The sequence below is a fragment of the Liolophura sinensis genome, chromosome 8 (genome assembly GCF_032854445.1).
Source record: "Liolophura sinensis isolate JHLJ2023 chromosome 8, CUHK_Ljap_v2, whole genome shotgun sequence".
Classification (NCBI taxonomy): Eukaryota; Metazoa; Mollusca; class Polyplacophora; order Chitonida; family Chitonidae; genus Liolophura; species Liolophura sinensis.
In genome coordinates this window covers 24,203,972-24,210,058 of record NC_088302.1, presented here as the reverse complement: position 1 = coordinate 24,210,058, position 6,087 = coordinate 24,203,972, and the positions used below count along the sequence as shown (strand labels likewise).

The following is a 6,087-nucleotide window of genomic DNA, read 5'->3' as shown; positions in this document are numbered from 1 at the left end:
TTGCACAAAGTTCTAAATGCAACATCTGCACTGTTCGTGGAAGCGATAATATTATGCAATACCTTATATTCATGTACGTGCGATGACTACAGTACCTTACAAGGAGGTGAGGCTGGTGGACCAGATTAATGGTGGGAGCAAATATCTAGGGTTGAAGAACGACGCCATGTTAGAAACGCTCTTCATTGTTACACTGCGTCTGAGGCTTTTACCTAAGGAGTCAAACGATTCCATGTTGTTGTTTCTGAAGTGATTGCAAAGGTCAGAAGGCATGAAAATGCCATGCAGAGGTTTTCTATTTATGGACAATGGCGCTGGGGAGAGTCAACATCCCAATCAACCATGAAACACTGCCTTCTGTCACAAGGGCCTAAATGCTCTGACGTATTGCATCAATCAGAAAAGCTCCGCCTTTATTACCGTATATGGTATACCAGACTGGCGGTAAGAGTAACGTGTACACTTTACAGCGCAGGAAGAGAGCAGCACATGCGCAAAACAAAATGCTCGCTATTTTGGAAGGAGCATTTTTATCAATTTCAATAAATATATAAGAAAAAAAAATTGCATCTGCAAAATATTTACGTGAGAGAGAAAACTTGTCTCCGTGAATTCCGTCTTGATGTATAGGTAAAGCGGAATCCCCAGACAAAGGCATAGGCCGGTAGGTGTCCACATAACGCGGAGCCCCATCAGATGGTCGAGACTGCTGAACTCTCGCCAACAGGCTAATTCCAACGTTAAGTAGCTTAACTTAAGGTTTAATTAACTTAACTTAGACTAAACTTCAAATACGGCATTTGTAAAACACCAATACTTACGATTTGGTTAGTAACAGTGCACTTGAAATATCTAATATTGCACCTCCGCAAGAGGGTAATCCCCCTGGAATCGAAGTAGACCTATATACAGAATAGCGTTGAATGATGTAGGGATCGAGCCATGCACGGACTCCATTCAGAGCAAATAATGTCTACACTGTGTGCTGAACCCGATTTGTTGCACACTGTTACTGTACAGCGTAATCTTTTGTCTCTATAAAAACCAAATTTTGTCACAGAACTCTGGCTGTGGTTTTGTCATGCTAACACACAAAAGCACAAGGGTTCGTTACTTCGTCAGTCACTTTTGTGCAATGTTTTGCATATACAAGTAGGGTCATACAGTTAGCAATGTTATCACACAATGTTAGCCTGCTTAGTCCGTGACGGCGTGCGCACTATAGATATGAAACTGAATTTGGATTCTTGGTATCAAATTGTCTCAACCAAAAGCCAAATACTTACTCTTGATACAGTTGACATAAAATAAACACAAACTGAAGTGGCTACAAATGCATAGCACTCGCTCACGTGTACCGTCCGCGCATGAATTCATCAGAGGCGACTTCCGAGACGGCGATGCCGCGTCAATGTCTCTAAAACTAGACCAGACTTACACGTGGTCGCAAGTAGTATCGTTACTTCAGAGCTATAAACGTTAACTTTCAATTTCGAAAACTTAGACAGATTAAAATAACTTAATTAATAAAAAAAAATCCTATACGGTAACGATTTTAGAGGAGTCATTTATTTTAAAGTTGATGACAACAGAACCTTTCTTAAGCAAAATTTCGCCTACTGTCTCCTGTAGCCCAAAACAGTGATTGAAGACATAAGTGTGAGTATATTCTGAAAGACAAAAGACTGTTAATTTCAAAAATACTTTCAAGATTTATCTGACTTTTGTATTAGAGAGAGGAAATCGTAAAAAAGCACATAGCTTGACAGTAAGTACATGAGTGATGAATACTTAAATTTCACGTATTTCATGATCACTGACTTTTGACACACCTGTAATAGATTGCTTAGTTTGTATGATGAACAAGTTTTTATTCAAATTATCCTCGAATATCGTGTAGTTACAGAAGTAAAGTAAGACGGCAACAATTAAGGCGAACAATTGTCAATAGGTAACACAACAAGCACATTGCAATGATAGTAAGATATGTCATATTGGCAACAGACCAGGAACTAACCAAGCATTTGGGGTTTTGTACTGTTTAAAGAAGCTATTATACCCCCCCCCCCACATCCACTCTCACCCCATTCTCCCCCAGTGGGTTTACTATTTATATTCATCCACAATGCAAGAGTGGGGATTTTCTACCGAGAGTTTACCTTGTGATTTGTGGTCAGCCTGTTGTGGATGGTTCGTGGTAAAGAGAGCTTATCAGTAGCCACAGGGTCTAGAGTAAAGTAAACAAATTAACCGAAAAATAATAATGTGCCTTCGTGCCTCATATAGTTTTATTTTATTATTATTATTATGTTTAATCATTTTTAATGTGTATGTGAAAACATACCTAATATCATTAAATAAAGTGAAGGCAATAAAATACAATAGATTATGGAAGAGGTCGACCAGAAACTACTTGTAACTGACAATGGCCAGGTTGAGATTGTGAGTTAACCAATACTTTGTCAGATTATTGTTTTATGAAATCTCCCATTCTCTTTTAGGAAATGTTGAAAACACTGGCTGCAGGAAGCCAGTGACGAGTCCCAGGATTGCGGCAGGCAGCCAGCGACGAGTCCCAGGATGGTGGCAGGCAACCAGCGACGAGTCCCAGGATGGTGGCAGGCAGCCAGCGACGAGTCCCAGGATGGTGGCAGGCACAAGTTCCAGGATGGCAACACATTTGCATTCCTGTGCTCCCCTTTTCGTTCCTGACACAGGTAAGTCCAGATTTCAAAGCTTAACTTATAACACGGTTATTGTGGTTGTTATCCATGGAGAAAAACCGAGGCTTATTACAAATAAAACATTTGTGATTGGGTTACACTAATAAACCCCGACATCGTCATTACAGCCTAAATAATTGTGATGAATGATCGTGGGTTTCCCCGGGCTCTGCCCGGTTTCCACCCACCATAATGATGACCGACGTCGTATAAGCCTAGCCTGTTAAGCCTGACTGTGGTTTGGAAAATGGGCGTGGCAGTTAGTGAATGGCATCTCTCTCATGTGTACCTTGTGGACCACCATTTTCGTGCACCTGTAGATGAGAAAACAAATGCATAGATAGAAGCCATTACCAATTTTGAAAGCACATTGGAAATGAAAAATTAACCATTTAGAAATAAGTTCCAGTTCTGAAATTAAAACTGGTCTTTGAAATAGTCCTGCTTACTCCTTTAGAAATAAAAAAAGTGTACTCTTTTCAAAGCTTCAAAGTAGACGAGGCCTACCTTTATAAAGGATCTGCATGAAATGGGAGCCCCAGTGGGTACGAGTCTACTTGTGTCCTCAGGATCAGTACTTGGGCGAGCCCCGCTGGGTTCAGATTCAGTCACCTGCATACTGTCCTGAAAATATAAACTGGCCTTTGAAATAGTTCAAAATTCAAAAGTGTTTTCTTTAGCTCAAAATTGCTCAATTTTTCATCCAAAGGTGTGTTTTAGTTCAAAACTGTTCAATTTTTAATTAAAATCTTTTTATTTTTAAGATAAATATATTTTGAAAGGACATCTCTATATAATATATGTGTGTTTGTGTGTTCACCGTCCACGCTCTTCACTAAACCAATTATTCATTCATTTGTTTGATTGGTGTTTTACGCAGAGCACAAGAATATTTCACATATAAAATCTCTTAGTTTCATGCCCCTTAGGCATAGTGGTGAAACTACATAACGATTTCCTTTTAACGGCCGTTACTCAAGGGTGAAACAATATGACTTTACCTACCTTTTTAAGCGATCGGCGTGAGGTGGAAGTTCCGCTGGGAACGAGTTCACTTGTGCACCCAGGATCAGATTCAGTCACTGGACCCCAAGTACATCTTTGGCTCACCATTCCTCTGTCAAAGAACACGCAGCATGTACGAATAATTCCACAAAGTAACAAGCAATACACACAAGAGACAGGTATTTTTATCGGAGTGCATATATAACTGCTATGCTAAATGGTTTCGACAACTACACCAAGCCGGAGGTTCATACAGCTGTGCAGGTATGACTTTCTTTTTATTACAAAAATGTGACCCAGGACACTGGATAAAGGGATTCCGATACATCTTTCTTGTTATCTGAGGACGAATGACTTATGTCACCCCCTTAATGGGCCCTGTACGATAAGAAAGTGCAAATTTCGAAATACCACACAATTCTGACAATCTTAAATCAGATGTATAAAATTTGGCCAATCATCCATAAAAGTTATATAAACTTATGCCATAAAACAGATGGTTGCTTAGTAATAACCCGCCATAGATGTACTCCCGATACAATACGCCAAAGGAGGCACTGTATTTTTAATTTACAGTATGAAAATCAACGTTAACCAGAAAATATCTTTACTGCAATTTCCATATGTGTATTTCTACATGATATCAAAGATTTGTTTTGGCTAACGTTTGCCTGCATATGTAAAACATAAACTTAATGTGATCAGTTTTGTCATATTTTGGCAAATTTAACATCCGTATTTCTTCCTTAGTCTTTCGAGCATCCTTCATAGTACTGTGTACTAACGAAGTCACTGTGGAGAACAGGCTCAACCTTAAGAAAGAGTTCGAACCTCTGTGCTCTTTTATAGCCCGCAATGCATTAAACAAGTGTTATTACTTAAAGTGCAGCAACTAAAGCGAAATCATACGTGAATCCTGGTTGTGAGCACATTCAGTAGTACATCATTAACATTAGCACGTTATGCGTAGCAGACGTATAAGGCTGAAAGTTACATTTGTTGTATATTTATTTAATTCATTGTGCATAAATGCGGGCTCAAGATTTTTTTGGAGTGTTTATGGTGTGGTGATTTTCCCCACTCTACGGTGTCTAATGTAAAAAAAAATATTTCAGTGTAATTGGAGCATGCTACCATTTTTCGATTGTATGACCTGAACACCGCCTCTGTGTATGTTGAGAGCTTTATAAGTCGAATGCTTGCCATGTAACAGGAAAAGAAGAGTGAAACAGAACTGAAAAAAGAGGTTGCCTTACCAACGTGTTACTCACCGCTATGGTCAGTTTTGCTTCTTCGGGTGCACAGTTTCTTGCACTGGGGCCGCACTGATGCTCGCGCTTTTGTGAACATAGAAACAAGACAAAATAATCTCGTTTGAGGTATAATTTTGAACTTTCTTATCGACTTTCCATTTATGGGATAAAGAGAATCTACAACTCGTATCAAACTCGAGACAAAAATTTCTTTTGTTTCGAGCCCAGATTTTAACTGGCGATCTGTAGTCCGTTAGTGAGTAGACTAAAACAAACAAATTTTATTTCACGATCATTATTTAATGAACGTTTTTGACACACTTCATAAAAATTTCACCATCTTTTCTAAAATGATATAAACTACCGGGCAAAAGAAACGTATAACTTTTAAATGCAGTTTTTTCTTTGAAAAAATAAGTTGAATGAGTTTGAACGTTGTGCGAATACGTTTGCACATAAGCACCCTGTGTACACGTCACTTTTTAACGAGATTCATTGAAATTGGTGTAAGACATCATGAAAAATCGGAAAAATCGGAGCTTCGGGCCCTGTTGAAAATTCTCGATAATGACCGCCGTATTAATACCGATGTAGCACATGGTAAGGGTGCAATACCATAAAAAACATCTATGAGATGCCGAGACTCACTCAAGCAGAACGTGACAGAGCCACTGGAATGGCCAACATGGGGGCCAGCCAACACCACATTGCCAGAACATTCAATTGCAGTCAAGCCACCATCAGCAGACTGTTGGGTCGTTACCGCCTAACAGGCAGGACACAAGATCGTCCAAGATCGGGCAGGCCAAGTGTTACAACGCCTGGCGAAGAGCGGTACATCCGCAAAATCCACCTGCGTAACCGGTTTGTGACGGCGACGTCAACGGCGGAAACGGCACTGGGACACCCCATCAGCAGACGCACAGTCTTACGACGACTCCGCGTGAGTGGTATCAGAGCCTATCGCCCCTTCCGTGGAATGGCATTGACTCCTCTACACCGTCAAAACAGGCTGCGTTGGGCAAGAGTTGTACGTCGATGGCAGCCACGAGACTGGGAAATGGTGCTGTTCACTGATGAAAGCCGATATAACCTCTTCAGATATG

At 40.2% G+C, this 6,087-nt stretch overlaps 1 long non-coding RNA gene across 1 annotated transcript; it reads right to left on the bottom strand.

Moving 5' to 3' along the window:
* Window positions 1–3,245: 3,245 nt before the first annotated feature.
* On the bottom strand, window positions 3,246–5,071 carry LOC135472305 (uncharacterized). The gene is made up of 3 exons (XR_010444522.1): window positions 5,000–5,071; window positions 3,729–3,840; window positions 3,246–3,347 (listed from the first exon to the last, which is right to left on the bottom strand). It is a non-coding gene; the product is annotated as an uncharacterized LOC135472305 (long non-coding RNA).
* Window positions 5,072–6,087: the final 1,016 nt, after the last annotated feature.